The following is a 16,882-nucleotide window of genomic DNA, read 5'->3' as shown; positions in this document are numbered from 1 at the left end:
TTTCGGAGATTTACATGGAAACCAAAACGTGAGTGCTCATCGTAGATCATAAGATTAGGGCTCATCAGACATGTATAAAATACAGATATATACAGTCTGAGTAAAAATTTAACAGCACATTGACCAATGTAAGTTAATACAGCTGTTCAGATGACACTTTTTTTCACATGGACTGAGAGTCTGTGTTAGGCCGGGGTCACACTAGACCGTAATACGGACGAGTGCTATGCGATAAAAAATCGCATAGCACTCGGCCCAATGTTAATATATGGTTCAGCTCCCATCATCCAATATTTTCTCCACCGTATTTCGGATCCGAGGGAATTCGCAGCAGGCTGCGATTGTCAGCGTATCTCGGCCGAGACTCGCCAATGCAAGTCTATGGGTGTGAGAAAAAATCGGATTACACACGGACCATGTGTGTGCATTGCGAGAAATACGCAGCGGTGTTCTATAGAAAAGCCGGTAATTCAATTGCCGGCTTTGCATTTCTCCTTCACAAACCCGACAGGATATGAGACATGGTTTACATACAGTAAACCATCTCATATCCCCCTTTTTTTTGCATATTCCACACTACTAATGTTAGTAGTGTGTATGTGCAAAATTTGGCCGCTGTAGCTGCTAAAATAAAGGGTTAAATGGCGGAAAAAATTGGCATGGGCTCCCGCGCAATTTTCTCCACCAGAATGGTAAAGCCAGTGACTGAGGGCAGATATTAATAGCCAGGAGAGGGTCCATGGTTATTGACCCCCCCTGGATAAAAACATCTGCCCCCAGCCACCCCAGAAAAGGCACATCTGGAAGATGCGCCTATTCTGGCACTTGGCCACTCTCTTCCCACTCCCTGTAGCGGTGGGCTATGGGGTAATGAAGGGTTAATGCCACCTTGCTATTGTAAGGTGACATTAAGCCAGATTAATAATGGAGAGGCGTCAATTATGACACCTATCCATTATTAATCCAATTGTTTGAAAGGGTTAAAAAACACACACACACATGATTTAAAAGTATTTTAATGAAATAAACACAGCGGTTGTTTTAATAATTTATTGCTCTCTCAATCCATTTTCAGACCCTCGCTTGGCAAAACAATAAACACACAATATACATACCCTCTCTGATGTCCTATCACGTCCCACGAGGTAATCCATCTGGAGGGGTTAACTAATATTACAGGCACGAGCTGCGATAAACCACTCGCTCGTACCTGTAATCCCCGGGTGCTGAAAGGAAAGCAGTGATCTATACTTACATTGAGTCGCGGTGATGCGCCCCTGCTGGATGTTCTCATGAACTGCAGCCTGGGAACTTTTTCCCACGCACCAGGTCATATGAGGACATCCACCAGGGGGCGCATCACCGCGACTGAAGGTAACTATAGGTCATTGACCTACATTTCCTTCAGTCGCGGTGATGCGCCCCCTGGTGGATGTCCTCATATGACCTGGAGCGTGGGAAAAATTTCCCAGGCTGCAGTTCATGAGAACATCCAGCAGGGGCACATCACCACGACTCAATGTAAGTATAGATCACTGCTTTCCTTTCAGCACCCGGGGATTACAGGTACGAGCGAGTGGTTTATCGCAGCTCGTGCCTGTAATATTAGTTAACCCCTCCAGATGGATTACCTCGTGGGACGTGATAGGACATCAGAGAGGGTATATATATTGTGTGTTTATTGTTTTGCCAAGCGAGGGTCTGAAAATGGATTGAGAGAGCAATAAATTATTAAAACAACCGCTGTGTTTATTTCATTAAAATACTTTTAAATCATGTGTGTGTGTGTTTTTTTTAACCCTTTCAAACAATTGGATTAATAATGGATAGGTGTCATAATTGACGCCTCTCCATTATTAATCTGGCTTAATGTCACCTTACAATAGCAAGGTGGCATTAACCCTTCATTACCCCATAGCCCACCGCTACAGGGAGTGGGAAGAGAGTGGCCAAGTGCCAGAATAGGCGCATCTTCCAGATGTGCCTTTTCTGGGGTGGCTGGGGGCAGATGTTTTTAGCCAGGGGGGGCCAATAACCATGGACCCTCTCCTGGCTATTAATATCTGCCCTCAGTCACTGGCTTTACCATTCTGGTGGAGAAAATTGCGCGGGAGCCCACGCCAATTTTTTCCGCCATTTAATCCTTTATTTTAGCAGCTACAGCGGCCAAATTTTGCACATACACACTACTAACATTAGTAGTGTGGAATATGCAAAAAAAAGGGGGATATGAGATGGTTTACTGTATGTAAACCATGTCTCATATCCTGTCGGGTTTGTGAAGGAGAAATGCAAAGCCGGCAATTGAATTACTGGCTTTTCACAGATATTGCGCTGAATGAAATATAAATACAGAATATATATATATGTGTCTCAATGACATATATATATATATATATATATATATATATATATATACTGTATATATGTTTTCCCGAACATTTGAGCACATAAATCCATTGGATGTCGGTTTTGCAAGCTTGCGAGAAAATCTCGGCATACGGATGCCATACGGATGTCACACGGATGTCACACGGATGTCACACGGATCATTTGATGCGAGGAAATCGCATCCTCGCACTGCACACGGATCACTGTTTTTGAAACATTTGTGCGATTCTCGGCCGTGAAAAACGGACCGTTTTTTTATACGTTAAGTGTGTCCCCGGCCTTAGGATTAGTGTTGAGCGATACCTTCCGATATTCAAAAGTATCGGTATCGGATAGTATTGGCCGATATCCAAAAAATATCGGATATCGCCGATACCGATACCCGATACCAATACAAGTCAATGGGACACAAATATCAGAAGGTATCCTGGATGTTTCCCAGGGTCTGAAGGAGAGGAAACTCTCCTTCAGGCCCTGGGATCCATATTCATGTAAAAAATAAAGAATAAAAATAAAAAATATGGATATACTCACCCCTCCGGCGGACCCTGGACCTTAGCGGTGTAACCGGCAGCCTCCATTCCTAAGAATGCAGTGAGTGAAGGACCTTCGATGACGTCGCGGTCACGTGAGCGGTCACATGAGCAGTCACATGACCAATCACAAGACTGCGACGTCATCGCAGGTCCTGTACACTCACTGCATTCTTAGGAACGGAGGCTGCCAGTTACACCGCTAAGGTCCAGGGTCCGCCGGAGGGGTGAGTATATCCATATTTTTTATTTTTCTTCTTTATTTTTTACATGAATATGGATCCCAGGGCCTGAAGGAGAGTCTCCTCTCCTCCAGACCCTGGGAACCATACACTGGGAACTTCCGATTCCGATTTCCGATATCACAAAAATATCGGAATTCGGTATCGGAATTCCGATACAGCGAATATCGGCCGATACCCAATATTTGCAGTATCGGAATGCTCAACACTAGTTAGGATATGTTTCTACAAAAATCCAAGAGAATAAAAAATGTAAGATGAAAAAACAAACTAATACTCACTTCACTGCTCCGCTCCAATGCTAACACAGTAGGTTCTGCTATCTATTTATTTTTTTGTACAACGTTCACCATACGGTATAAATAATGAAACATCTTTATTCTTTGGGTCACAAGTAAATGGAACCAGACATATAGTTTTTCTATATTTTGCCATTTTTATACGCTATGAAAATTATTTTTTTTAATCTATATTCTTAGAAGCATAACTTTTTTTTACAGATAAAGCAATATCAGGCCTTGATGTTTGCAGAGCAAAACTACATTTTTAGGTGTATCATTTTTATTTGGACACAACTATTTGATACCATTTTATTCAACTTTTTGCATGGCAGTATGATGAAGAAATAGTGGCTGTGTCTTTATTTATGTATTTTTGTATTCATTGCAAAAGTTAAATAATATGGAAGTTTTATCGATTGAGTTGCTCCAGACTCGCCAGTACCAATTAACTTTTTGTTTATTTTTGTTTTCACATAAAAATGCATTTTTATTGAAGAAATATGTTTCAGGCCTTTTTTTTGTTCTTTTCTTGTGGGTTTAGATTTTTCACATTTATTTTTAACTTTTTCTACCTATTTATTATTCCCTCTAAGGGACTTGAACTTTCAATTGTCTGGCTAGTAGTGTAATACTCTGCAATATCAAGTATTGCACAGTATTAATCATGTCAGTGTTACACCAACAGGAGGACTGATAGACCCTGTTTACAGTAGGGCCTAACAGGCCACCAGATGTGGCAGACCATGAGGTTATTCATTGTTCTGGCAACTTTTAACACCCAGTGATCACATCTCAAAGAGCCCAGTTGAGGGAGAGAGGGAGCCTTTTTAACTGCCATATTCTAAATTCTGAGTGTCACTATCACTATTCACCACAGCATCTAAAACATTAAGCAGCCAAGGACACTGCTGACTTTTACTGCAGAACCTTCACTGTCAGTTAAGCTGTTCATTAATTTTTTGCTTACTCAGGATCATAAGTAGTGTTGAGCATTCCGATACCGCAAGTATCGGGTATCGGAATTCCGATACCGAGTTCCGATACTTTTGTGATATCGGAAATCGGAATCGGATCCATATTCATGTAAAAAATAAAGAATTAAAATAAAAAATATGGATATACTCACCTCTCCAATACAAGTCAATGGGACACAAATATCGGAAGGTATCCTGGATGGTTCCCAGGGTCTGAAGGAGAGGAAACTCTCCTTCAGGCCCTGGGATCCATATTCATGTAAAAAATAAAGAATAAAAATAAAAAATATGGATATACTCACCCCTCCGGCGGCTCCTGGACCTTACCGCTGTAACCGGCAGCCTCCGTTCCTAAGAATGAGCGCGTGAAGGGCCTTCAGTGACGTCGCGGCTTCTGATTGGTCGCGTGCCGCTCATGTGACCGCTCACGCGACCAAACACAGGCCGCGACGTCATCGCAGGCCCTAAACTTGAGGAGTTTAGGACCTGCGATGACGTAGCGGCCTGTGATTGGTCGCGTGAGCCGTCACATGAGCGGCACGCGACCAATCACAAGCCGCGACGTCATCAAAGGTCTTAAACTGCTCATTCTTAGGAACGGAGGCTGCCGGTTACAATCGGTAAGGTCCAGGGGCCCCCGGACGGGTGAGTATATCCATATTTTTTATTTTAATTCTTTATTTTTTTACATGAATATGGATCCCAGGGCCTGAAGGAGAGTTTCCTCTCCTTCAGACCCTGGGAACCACCCAGGATACCTTCCGATACTTGAGTCCCATTGACTTGTATTGGTATCGGGTATCGGTATCGGCGATATCCGATATTTTTCGGGTATCGGCCGATACTATCCGATACCGATACTTTCAAGTATCGGAAGGTATCGCTCAACACTAATCATAAGCCTTAATCCCTTCATGACCGGAGGTATTTTCGTTTTTGCGCTTTCGTTTTTTGCTCCTCTTCTTCCCAGAGCTATAACTTTTTATTCTTCAATCAATATGCCCATGTGAGGGCTTGTTTTTTGCAGGACGAGTTGTACTTTTGAGTGACACCATTGGTTTTAACATATCACGTACTGAAAAACAGGAAAAAATTCCAAGTGTGGTGAAATTGCAAAAAACGTGCAATCCCACAGTTGTTCTTTGTATTTGCTTTTTTACTATGTTCACTAAGTGCTAAAACTGACCTGCCATTATGATTCTCCAGGTCATTATGAGTTCATAGACACCAAATATGTATAGGTTCCTTTTTATCTAAGTGGTAAAAAAAATTCCAAACTTTGTTAAAACAAATTGTGCCATTTTCCAATACCCAAAGCATCTCCATTTTTCATGATCTTGGGTTGGGTGAGGGCTTATTCTTTGCTCGCTGAGATTACATTTTTAATCATACTATTTTTGTGCAGATACAATCTTTTTATCGCCTTTTATTGCATTTTAATGCAATGTTGTGGCAACCAAGAAAATGTAATTTTGGCATTTTGACTTTTTTTTCTCGCTACGCCATTTAGTGATCAGGTTAATCTTTTTTACTAATAGATCGGTGGATTCTGAATGTGGAGATATCAAATATGTGTATGTTTGATTTTTTATTGTTTTATTTTGAATGGAGAAAAAGGGGGGTGATTTGAACTTTTATATTCTTTTTTATATTTTTAAATATTTTTTTTTTTACTTTTGGCATACTTTTGACCACACTGCTGATGTCAGGCTTAAAGGATGGTAGTGGCCTGGATCCACCTTCTTACCTTTCTTATATATCAGTACCACGTGAGCCATCCTCCAATCCTGTGGCACAAACCCTGTTACAAGAGAGTTTAAGAATATAAGATACATCAGTCTCCTAATTACTGACCTCATTTCCCTCAGTATCTGAGGATGAATGCCATCTGGGCTTGGGGATTTGTCAATGTTTAACTTTCAATGTTTAACCCCTTCACGACATGTGCCATACTAGTACGGCACATGTCGTGTCTCCTCTTTGATGTGGGCTCCGGCGGTGAGCCCACATCAAAGTCACGACATGTCAGCTGTTTTGTACAGCTGACATGTGCTATTGAAGCATGGAAAAAGTAAAAAAAATGTTTAAAAAATATGAAAAAAATAAAAAAATATAAAAGTTTAAATCACCCCCCTTTCGCCCCATCCAAAATAAAACAATAAAAAAATCAAACCTACACATATTTGGTATCGCCACGTTCAGATTTGCCCAATCTATCAATAAAAAAAGCATTAACCTGATAGCTAAACAGCGTAGCAAAAAAAAAATTTAAACGCCAGAATTACTTTTTTTTGGTCACAGTGACATTTCATTAAAATGCAATAACGGGCAATGAAAAGAACGTATCTGCACAAAAGTGGTATCATAAAAAACGTCAGCTCAGCATGCAAAAAATAAGCCCTCACTCGACCCCAGATCACGAAAACTGGAGACACTACGGGTATTGGAAAATGGCGCTTTTTTTTAGCAAAGTTTTGAATTTTTTTTCACCTCTTAGATAAAAAATAACCTAGACATGTTAGGTGTTAATGAACTCATAATGACCTGGAGAATCATAATATCAGATCAGTTTTAGCATTTAGTGAACCTAGCAAAAAAGCCAAACATAAAACAAGTGTGGGATTGCACTTTTTTTGGAGGTTTCTACACCACTCTAAACGCTTGGAAACATTTGTCATTGAGAGCAGCGGATTTCTAATTGCAGCTCTTCCGTGTAATCCAGATTTGTGCAGCTCACGGCGAACAGTTTTTGTGGAAACTGGGTTCTGTAGGTGTTCCTTGAGCTCAGCAGTGATTTTCGGAGCCGTGGTCTTGCGATCCTCTCTCACAATTCGCTTTAGAGTCCGACGGTCTCTCTCAGTCAACTTTGACTTTCGGCCCGACCTGTGCTTTGCTGCGGTAATTTTTCCTTCTCTTTCAAACGCAGTCATTACTTTGGAGACAGTACCTCTTGACACACCAAGCATTCGGGCACTTTCTGTTACACTAGCGCCTGCCAATACGAGCACCAACAATTTGTCCACTTTGAAAATCCGAGAGGTCTGCCATTGGTATCAGGTTCTCATCAATGTACTTACAATTCTGCAAAACAAACAGTTAATTTACATGCACATATCACATAACACACATAATCAACTACAAAACATTACCATATGTCACGGTTTACATGTCTATCACATGTTCGAAGATTATGATGCCAAAACGTTAGGTGTTTCCACTATTTCGTCCAACCCCTGTATATATATATATATATATATATATATATATATATATATATATATATATATATATATATATATATATATATATATATATATATATACACAACAAAATATGCACACAACATATGTTTTTTGGACAGAGGCACATGCAATTGCATAAGGATATGTCTGGCCTAACATAACATGAAATTTAGCCTTAAAAGTGTGGAAGTATATTTTTTTTATCTGTTGGATTGAATGCTATTTTAACTGCCTCTAAAGTAATTTTTCTGAAATGTCATGTTTCTTTTTGGCTTCATGATGTACAGTTCCCTAGCTGCCCTATTCAGTAGTATGGAAAGACATTAAAATGTCAAATATATGGTTGAAAAGAAATATATCTTTGGACAAAAAGTTTGGAGTGAACTAAAAGTTTTTAATATATTGTAGAAATAAAAATTTGTGCGACTTTAGTCAGACAGCAAAAACTCAATGCTTGCTTTTCTCAGCAATCACAGTAGTATCTGCTTGGTTTTATCTGTCATTTAATATAAAGCAGAGATGAGTAAATCTAACAATATTCTAATTTGCCAAATCACACGGATTTTCCTAAGAAATTCAATTCACAGTAAAGTTATTTAAATGCTCATTTTTCAGTAATGGTGGAACGCACTGGCCATGTGTTTGTTTTGCTGTACTTGTCTTTCAAAGACATATGCATAGATCAATAGTCTGGGGGTGAAAGCTTGCTGATATATTCCCTTTCAAAACTCTACAGGCTTTATCTATGAAGAACTCTATAGTTAACCCCTTATTGACCAGGGGTATTTCCATTTTTGCTGATCAGATCAACTGTCATGTGCTGGAAAACATGTGGGCTCATCACTGGAACCAACGCCAAAGATGGTGAGGCATCCTATGACGGATATGCACATCTGAGGTCATTAAGGCTACTTTCACACTAGCGTTAACTGCAATACGTCGCAATGCGTCATTTTGCCGAAAAACGCATCCTGCAAAAGTGCTTGCAGGATGCGTTTTTTCTGCATTGACTAACATTAGCGACGCATTTGCGACGCATTGACACACGTCGCAACCGTCGTGCGACAGTTGCGCCGTGTTGTGGCGGACCGTCGGGAGCAAAAAACGTTACATGTAACGTTTTTTGCTCCCGATGGTCCGCTTTTTCCGACCGAGCATGTGCGGCCGGAACTCCGCCCCCACCTCCCCGCACTTCCCCGCACCTCACAATGGGGCAGCGGATGCGTTGGAAAAATGCATCCGCTGCCCCCCGTTGTGCGGCGCAGAGAACGCTAGCGTCGGTAACCTCGGCCCGACGCACTGCGACGGGCCGAGCCCGACGCTAGTGTGAAAGTAGCCTATGGGGTTTAGGTGCTCTTTCATTCTGTATGTAACCAGAGTATTGACAATGTTCATATCTTATTGTTAAATATCCTTTTCACAAAAATGCTCTGTTTGTGACAAGAAACAGAAAACAATTATGCCGATTAGGATTTTTCTTCCGAGAGTAATAACTTTTCTTTATTTAAGTTGTAGTTTAGAATTATGAAATTAACTTACCAAATATTTAACAATAATATTAAAGAAAATGTTAGAATAAATGGAGAAAAAAACATAAATGTATTTTTTCATTTATTATATTTTGTTTTATTTCATGGCGTATATTTTCTGGGAAAAATGACAGGAAATCTAATTCTCAAGATTAATAAGATTACAGATATAACAAACTTATAAAGAGATTTTTTGTTTCTTAACTGACTAAAAAAATCTAAACTTTGAAAAAAATTTGGTTCATATTGCTGATTTCTAAGGCCCATTATATTTTTGATTTTCCATAAATAAAACTATGGAAGGGCTTCTTTTTTGTATGGTGTCATTTTTTAATGTACCAATTGTTGCTGCATATTTAACCTCTTCACAGCATCCGCTGTACATATACAATGCAAGCCCGAAGCTCGCCTTATACTCATCAGGTGATGGCTGTGTGTTACAGCCAGGACCTGCACTGTCATGGAAGCACATCACTCCACTGGCCTGTGACATGATTGCAGGTTATCAATGGGTTGGTAAGACAGTCAGGGGCTTTCAGCAGAGGAGTGCAAAGAGAAATGCATGGTGCCTACAGTGAAACATGGTGGTGGCAGTGTCCTAATGTGGGGACGCATGAGTGATGCTAGTGTCAGGGTGTTAGGACTGGCGGAACGCACCAAATAATAATATTAAAGAATATGAGGTGTGTTCGCAGTCCGGGTTCCACCGTGCTGAGATGGCACCTGCTGCTGAGTAATGGCGGATGGACTCTTGCTCACACATGGGTTAGACCTCACCCAGTGTGAATGGAAGCGAACTCTGTTGCTTTACAGAGTCGCCGTAATTACGCTGCGCCCTGTTAGCAGTCACAGGGTGCAGCTGAAAGACACTAGTGGGATCCCTATGAATCACCCCCATTAAACTGGTTATTGGACTCGCTCTGACCCTCGGTGGCTTTTGAGCCTGTGCCTGAAGATGCTCTTAGTCAGATGCTGAGTCCAAGCGGGAATTCTCCCCCTACTCTGACCCGCTGTCAGGAAAGCGCACTGATTGCGCATGGTGCCGTAAAGACAGGCACTGCAAATAGATACTGAAACGTGTGCTAAGTGTGCAGGTAGCACTGTCGGGTGCTAGGTTGCTTCCACCATTCGCAAGCAGTCATCAACACAAGGATTGGGAACGATTAAGGAGCTTTCATCCCTTGACAGACAGACATTCAAACACAAACACAAACACAAACACACACACACACACACACACACACACACACACACACACACACACACACACACACACACACACACACATATCACGTTTATACTAGCGCATGGCTGTGCGGCCATGCGAACCTTTTATAGCTGTAGCTCTCAAGGACCTTCCTAGTTGTCCAATAGGAGCTGCTACATGACCTGAGCATGTGACCCCTGACCTCCAATGGGAGGTCGTCCTGTGGGCATGCTCAGTATAGGAAAAGCATTACTTAGTCCCTGAAACGCCTGCTCGCTGCTGATCAGTACTGGCTACAAAGGCAGAGCCTGGAAAAGCAGCAGTAACCAAGCGCATAGTATCAGCTTGAGCCAGACGCTGGGACCAACATCTTTGCTGAGCAGGCTCCACTGCGGCTGGAGGAGAATGGGAGAACGCAGCAGACATGGTTCGAGACTCCACCTGTGCAGCGGCGTGAACTCGACTCCTAACACAGGGAGATACACTTCATCAATGGAATCATGAATTCACAGATTTACTGCTCTATATTGAAAGAGAATATGCTACCATAATTTGTTGCCCTTAGTAGATGTACTGTACATTTTTCCAACAGTTCACTGTTACATTTCGGAAAAAGAACAGGGTAAAAGTACTTCAATGGCCAAGTATGTCTCCTGATGTGAACCCCAAACAAACACCTATTGGGAATTCTGGAGAGACAGTTTGAGCATCACTCTCCATCCAGCATCTAGATTCTGAAACAGATCATTCTTGAAAACTGGAAAAAAATAGATATTGCAATATGTCATCATTTTTTTCATTCTATGTCTACAACAATTGGTGCCCTCCTTAAAAATGATGGATGTCATACAAAGCAATAGATTTAATTTTTTTTTATGTGGGGTGTGTTCATTTTTGTATCAACTAATTTGAGTCAAACTGAAAAACTTAAAATCCTAATTTTCAATATGGGTACGTGCATTTATGTTGAGCATTGTATATACTGTATATACTGAATATATTTGTATTAGTGATGAGCGAGCATACTCGGTAATGCTCGTTACTTGCCCGAGCATCGCTGTACTCACGGTACTCGGCAAGCACTGAGCATTTCCGGACTTGCTCGGTGGGAGCTCGGGTCTCGACCCTGCATGATTGGCGCTCTTCACAGAGCCAATCAACATGCAGGGATTTTCTGCCATGCACTGTAATACCGCAGCCATCTTTGATGTGGTATTACAGTGATTGGCTGGCCGCACAGCATCATCAGATCTATAAGAGACCTGGCACAGCCCAGCTCGGCACATTCAGCTCCGGAATCAGACAGTGTAGGGAGAGGTGCTGCTGATATAGGGTAAGATTTTTTCTTTTATTAGTTAGTTAGTGTAGGCATACCATCGTTGAATCCACATATCCAGCTAAACCAACAGTCCTTCTAAGGACTAATTATGGGGCATATAGATTGCAGTTCTAGGTAGGCAGGGGAGTGTATGTGGCTCTATATATATCAGTGCAAGGCATGCGGGCACTGTATGTGGCTATATAGAAATTGCTGTCTGCTGCTGCTGCCTATTACATATATACCTAGCTCCAGGTATCATTGGCTAGCAATAATTTTTTTTGTATCTTAATCCTGATTATTTTATTCCAAAGCAATCCAGAGCCATTTTTTTTCTCCATTTGCTTGTTGACAATGCAGACTAAAGACAGATCATTTTAATACTACAGCATGAAAAAACCTTGTAAAAAAAATATTTATCTGCCAAAAAATATTATCTGCCCCAAAAATATTTAGCTTGCAAAAAAATATTTAGCTGCCCAAAAAAATATTTAGCTGCCTAAAAAATATTTTGCTACAGTTCATATATTTAACACTGTGTTTTGTCCAGCACACGCATCGCATATCATTGCACTAAATATTTAACAATTTTAGTTCTCCAAATATTTTTTTTTGTAGTGTCATAGCCTAGTTGACACAATTTTGGTAGGCAAAAAAAAAAATTCAGGCCACATATTTAATAGTGTGCTATCTCTGTCAGAAGCCTGACATATCTGTGGCCTACAAATTGTGGCATTTCAGGCCTACATTCTCCTTTTTTGCCTGTGTCTTAACAAAATTCTATACAGTATTTTTTGGTAAAAAACCAAACATACAGGCCACATATTGAATAGTCTGGTATCTCTGTCAGATGCATGATCTATCTGTCGGCTACAAATTGTGGCAATTCACGACTACATTGTCCTTTTTTTGCTGTGTCTTACCCTAGTTCAATAGACTACTTTGGGGTAAAAAATTAAAAATACAGGCCACATATTGAACAGTCTGGTATCTCCGTCAGAAGCTTGATCTATCAGTGGGCTGCAAATTATGTCATTTCAGGGCTACATTCCACTTTATTTACTGTCTGTTACCCTATTTCTATATACTATTTTGAGGAAAAAAGAAATCCAGGCCACATATTTAACAGTGTGCTATCTCTGTCAGAAGGCTGATCTATCTGTGGCCTACCAATAAAACACTAGTGGAGAGCTACAGAAAGACCTCGAATCATCAGGTACAATTGTTTCAAAGAAAACTATAAGTAGGCAATCAACCTACATGGTCTGTATTCACGCTCAAAATGCAAGACTCCATCGTTGAACAATGCATGTGCAAGCACGTTTTAACTTTGCTGATCAACATTTAGACAAGCATGTGAAGTTCTGGGACAATATTGTCTTATCAGCTGAGAAGAAAATTAAACTGTTTGGATGCCATAATACACATCGTGTTTAGAGATCAAAAGACACTGCCTATCACCCCAAAAACATCATATCAGAGCAAAGTTTAGAAGTGGGAACATCACGGTGTGGAACTGTTTTTCAGCATACAGCACTGGCAAACTTCATAGAATTGAAGGAAGATTGAATGGGCAAATCTACTGCCAGGTACTAGGTTGATGAAGATGATACATATGTGGACATTTCAACAATACAATGATCCCAAACACACGGTAAACTCTCAACTGGTTTAGAGAAAGAAAATAAAGCTGCTAGAATGACCCAACTGATCTGAATCCAATAGAACATTTATGGAAGGAACTAAAGCTTAGAGTTCATAGAAAATTCAGGATCTGTAGAGTGCTTGTGTCGAAAAATTGACCTATATAACACCTGAGGAATGAATGTGACTAGTTTCTCTATACAGGATGTGTATTGAAATTGTCATCATGAACAAGTACTGTCATGATTCCCCAATGGCATGGGAACATCAGAAACACAAAAATTACAGACTAGCTCTCGGGTGATGGAAACTCAAGCTGACCGTGACCTAAATCTATCACCCAACTAACAGTAGCCAGGGAGCATTCCTACGGCTGCCTAAATGCCACGCGCCAGCCGGAGAACTAACTACGCCTGGAAGAGGAAGGAACAGACCTGGCTTACCTCTAGTGAAATTCCCCAAAGATGATAGTAGCCCCCACATATATTAACGGTGAGTTCAGAGGAAAAGACATACACAGTATGAAGGTAGATTTAGCAAAGCGAGGTCCACTTACTAGATAGAGGAAGGATACAAAAGAGGACTTCACGGTCAGCTGAAAAACCCTTTCAAAAACCCATCCTGAAATTACTTTAAAACTCCTGTGTCAACTCATCACACAGGAGTGGCAATTTCAGTCCACAAGAGCTTCCAGTAACAGGAAATGACAAAACTGTAAACTGGACAAAAATACAAAACAATAAGAACAAGTGTCCACTTAGCTGATCAGCAGACTAGTAGCAGGAACATGCAACTGAATGACTCAGGTTACAATGATGACCGGCAAGGAAGTGACTGGAGAGCAAGGCTAAATAGGGAACTCCCAAAACTGATGGAAGCAGGTGAGCGAGGCAGAAAAGAACACACAAGTCTCCAGTACCACCAGCCACCACTAGGGGAGCCCAAAAAGCGATCACAACACTCCGGTACGTGAGGAAACTGTCACCTCACGTACCGGAGCCACTGACGTGTGAAACCGGCCTTACACATAACTTAATTTATGGACATCTATGGTTCAATATCTGCCTATGTGGATTGGATAGGTTGTTACCGACATCGGGACATCATGTCAATAGTATTTCTAGAAATATATTCACTTAGAAAAATTGGTGACAGATAGACATATTCACATATTATACATAAAATAATATAATGAAAATGTTGATCTTCTTTAACTCCTTCACATCATGGTCTTTTTCCATTTTTTTTTTCTCATTTTTTCTTCCTCTTCTTCACAGAGCCATAACTTTTATATATTTCAGTCAATTTATTAGTATGATTGCTGTTTTTTTGTGGGATGAGTTGTACTTTTAAATGGCACCATTGATTTTACAATATAGTGTACTGGAAAATGGGAGAAAAAATTAAAGTTCCTTGAAAGTGCAACATTTTTTTTTCTTTACCATGTTCACTATATGGTAAAACTGACTTGACAATATGATTCCCTAGGTCAGTAAGAGTATGCAGTTACCAAACATGTATAGTTTATTTGTTATTTTAAGTGGTGAAAAAAAAATCCGAAATTTATATGAAAATACGTTGTTTGCATTTGTTGACATTTTCCAAGACCCATAACATTTTCATTTTTCAGGATCTGGGGTTGGGTGATTGTTTATTTTTTCCAACCTGAGCTTATGTTTTTATCAATATCATGTTGGGGTAGATACAATGTATTGATCGCTTATTATTGCATTTTATTGCATTATTGCTTGTGCCCCCCAAACATGTAATTCTGACATTTTGATTTTTTTTTTCTCATTATGCAGTTTGCTGATGAATTTATTTTATATTTTGATAGATCAGACATTTCTAAACTAAGCGATATGAAATATGTGTATTTTTTAAATTGTTTTATTTAAATGGTTTTTTTTCACATTTTGAAATGAAAACCTTTTATTTCTCTTTTTACTTTGTTTAATAGTTTCCTTAGGAGACGTGAAGGTGCTATCCTCTGATTGCATTTACAGGAGTATCATAATGACAGACACGGGGGTCTTCTGCAGACCCACAGCTATCGTGACAACTTATCGGCGCACCCGATCACATAGCAGGGGCGCCGATTGGGGGGATTTATGAAGTACTTTTGGCTTGCATGTGTTAAATCCCAGTATCAGAGATTGACAGCAAAATGTATTTGGTTAACAGCCATGGATAGAGCTCCGATCCAGCCATGGCTGTTAAAGACATGAGTGAAAGGTGAGAGCTTAATACCAATGCCCACATCAAAGTCAAGGACTCAACATATGATGTACATATGTCATGAAGGGGTTAAAGACCAGATGGTAGATGGTTTTCAAAGGAACTACAAGATGGCCACAATGTGGACCTTCACCCAGATGCCATAGCAACTCATCAGCATCCCACATTTCAGGCAATAATGGGCACCATAACAGATAAACCACCAGAATCCCATTACCTAAATGCTTCTGTCAGACATTGACAGTCATCTCATTGGTTTAACAGTAAGCATTAGAACCAGCTCCAATGACTGCTGTCAAAAGGTTCAGCTGGAATCTCCCCTCAGCTTCTAAGCCTGATCTATATACTTTTATCAGCTTCATTATGTAATAGGACATCATTGAGCAGGATGGGGGTTAAATAATCAACATAAGGTTTGTTTCAGCTTTTCTTTAAGTAGTAGTTGAGCCAACATCTTCTCCATAAAGTCTCTGCCATGCAGCAAATAAGGCTATCAAATCTAGAGACGCAGAAGGAGTATTTTTAAGAATTTGAGTAATTCTTTTTCTTGCTATTTACTTAAGGCTTGTACTCTGCTGTTTATAAACAAACATTGTGGCTCCAAGTAATGTATCCCTATACTCCAAGCACTATGCCGAAATGTCAAGTGCCAAGACAAATGAAATAGCATTTAAGGAAGAAAGCAAGTCTCAAAGAATAAAATGTCTCACTGGCGATTGACTCTTTTACATTTATTTATGCAAGACATTAAATCTGCACATTATCTTCTCTGATAGGGAAGCGAGTAGGTATGAGTGACTGAGAGACTGGCAGCTGTTTTCCGGACTACTGTATAAGGCTCTGAGCTCAGTCTGAAATTATGGCTTTTAATGTGTTTTCTTTTTTTTCATGTGAGAAGATTCAGGAGTTTCAGACTTTCACGGTAATTTATCAATCTGAGCAAGATTCTTCTATGGAAATTGCAGAAATGAACAAACAATTTTTCACATACATACATGTGTATAGAGCATTGCTTTATCCAATGCTAAAATCATATTTAAAGTATGTCCTTATTTTTTTATCCTTCATAATAGATAGATTGACAGACAAACTGGCAGATAGACAAATGGAATGATAGATAGATAGATAGATAGATAGATAGATAGATAGATAGATAGATAGATAGATAGATAGATAGATAGATAATTGGATGCAGCTCTTGGAAGGTCTGAAATCATATTCCAAACACACTGGTTAAAATAAAAATACAGTGTTCATTTACTTTGCTGTGTAACAAGGCACAG

General features: G+C 40.0%; 1 protein-coding gene across 1 annotated transcript in view; it reads right to left on the bottom strand.

The window, feature by feature from the left end:
* GALNTL6 (polypeptide N-acetylgalactosaminyltransferase like 6) overlaps window positions 1-16,882 on the bottom strand; it is a 2,887,171-nt gene that overhangs the window by 2,276,067 nt on the left and 594,222 nt on the right. The window lies entirely within an intron of this gene.

This window comes from Ranitomeya variabilis, chromosome 1, assembly GCF_051348905.1.
Source record: "Ranitomeya variabilis isolate aRanVar5 chromosome 1, aRanVar5.hap1, whole genome shotgun sequence".
Taxonomy (NCBI): domain Eukaryota; kingdom Metazoa; phylum Chordata; class Amphibia; order Anura; family Dendrobatidae; genus Ranitomeya; species Ranitomeya variabilis.
This window is presented reverse-complemented; position numbering and strand designations above follow the sequence as displayed.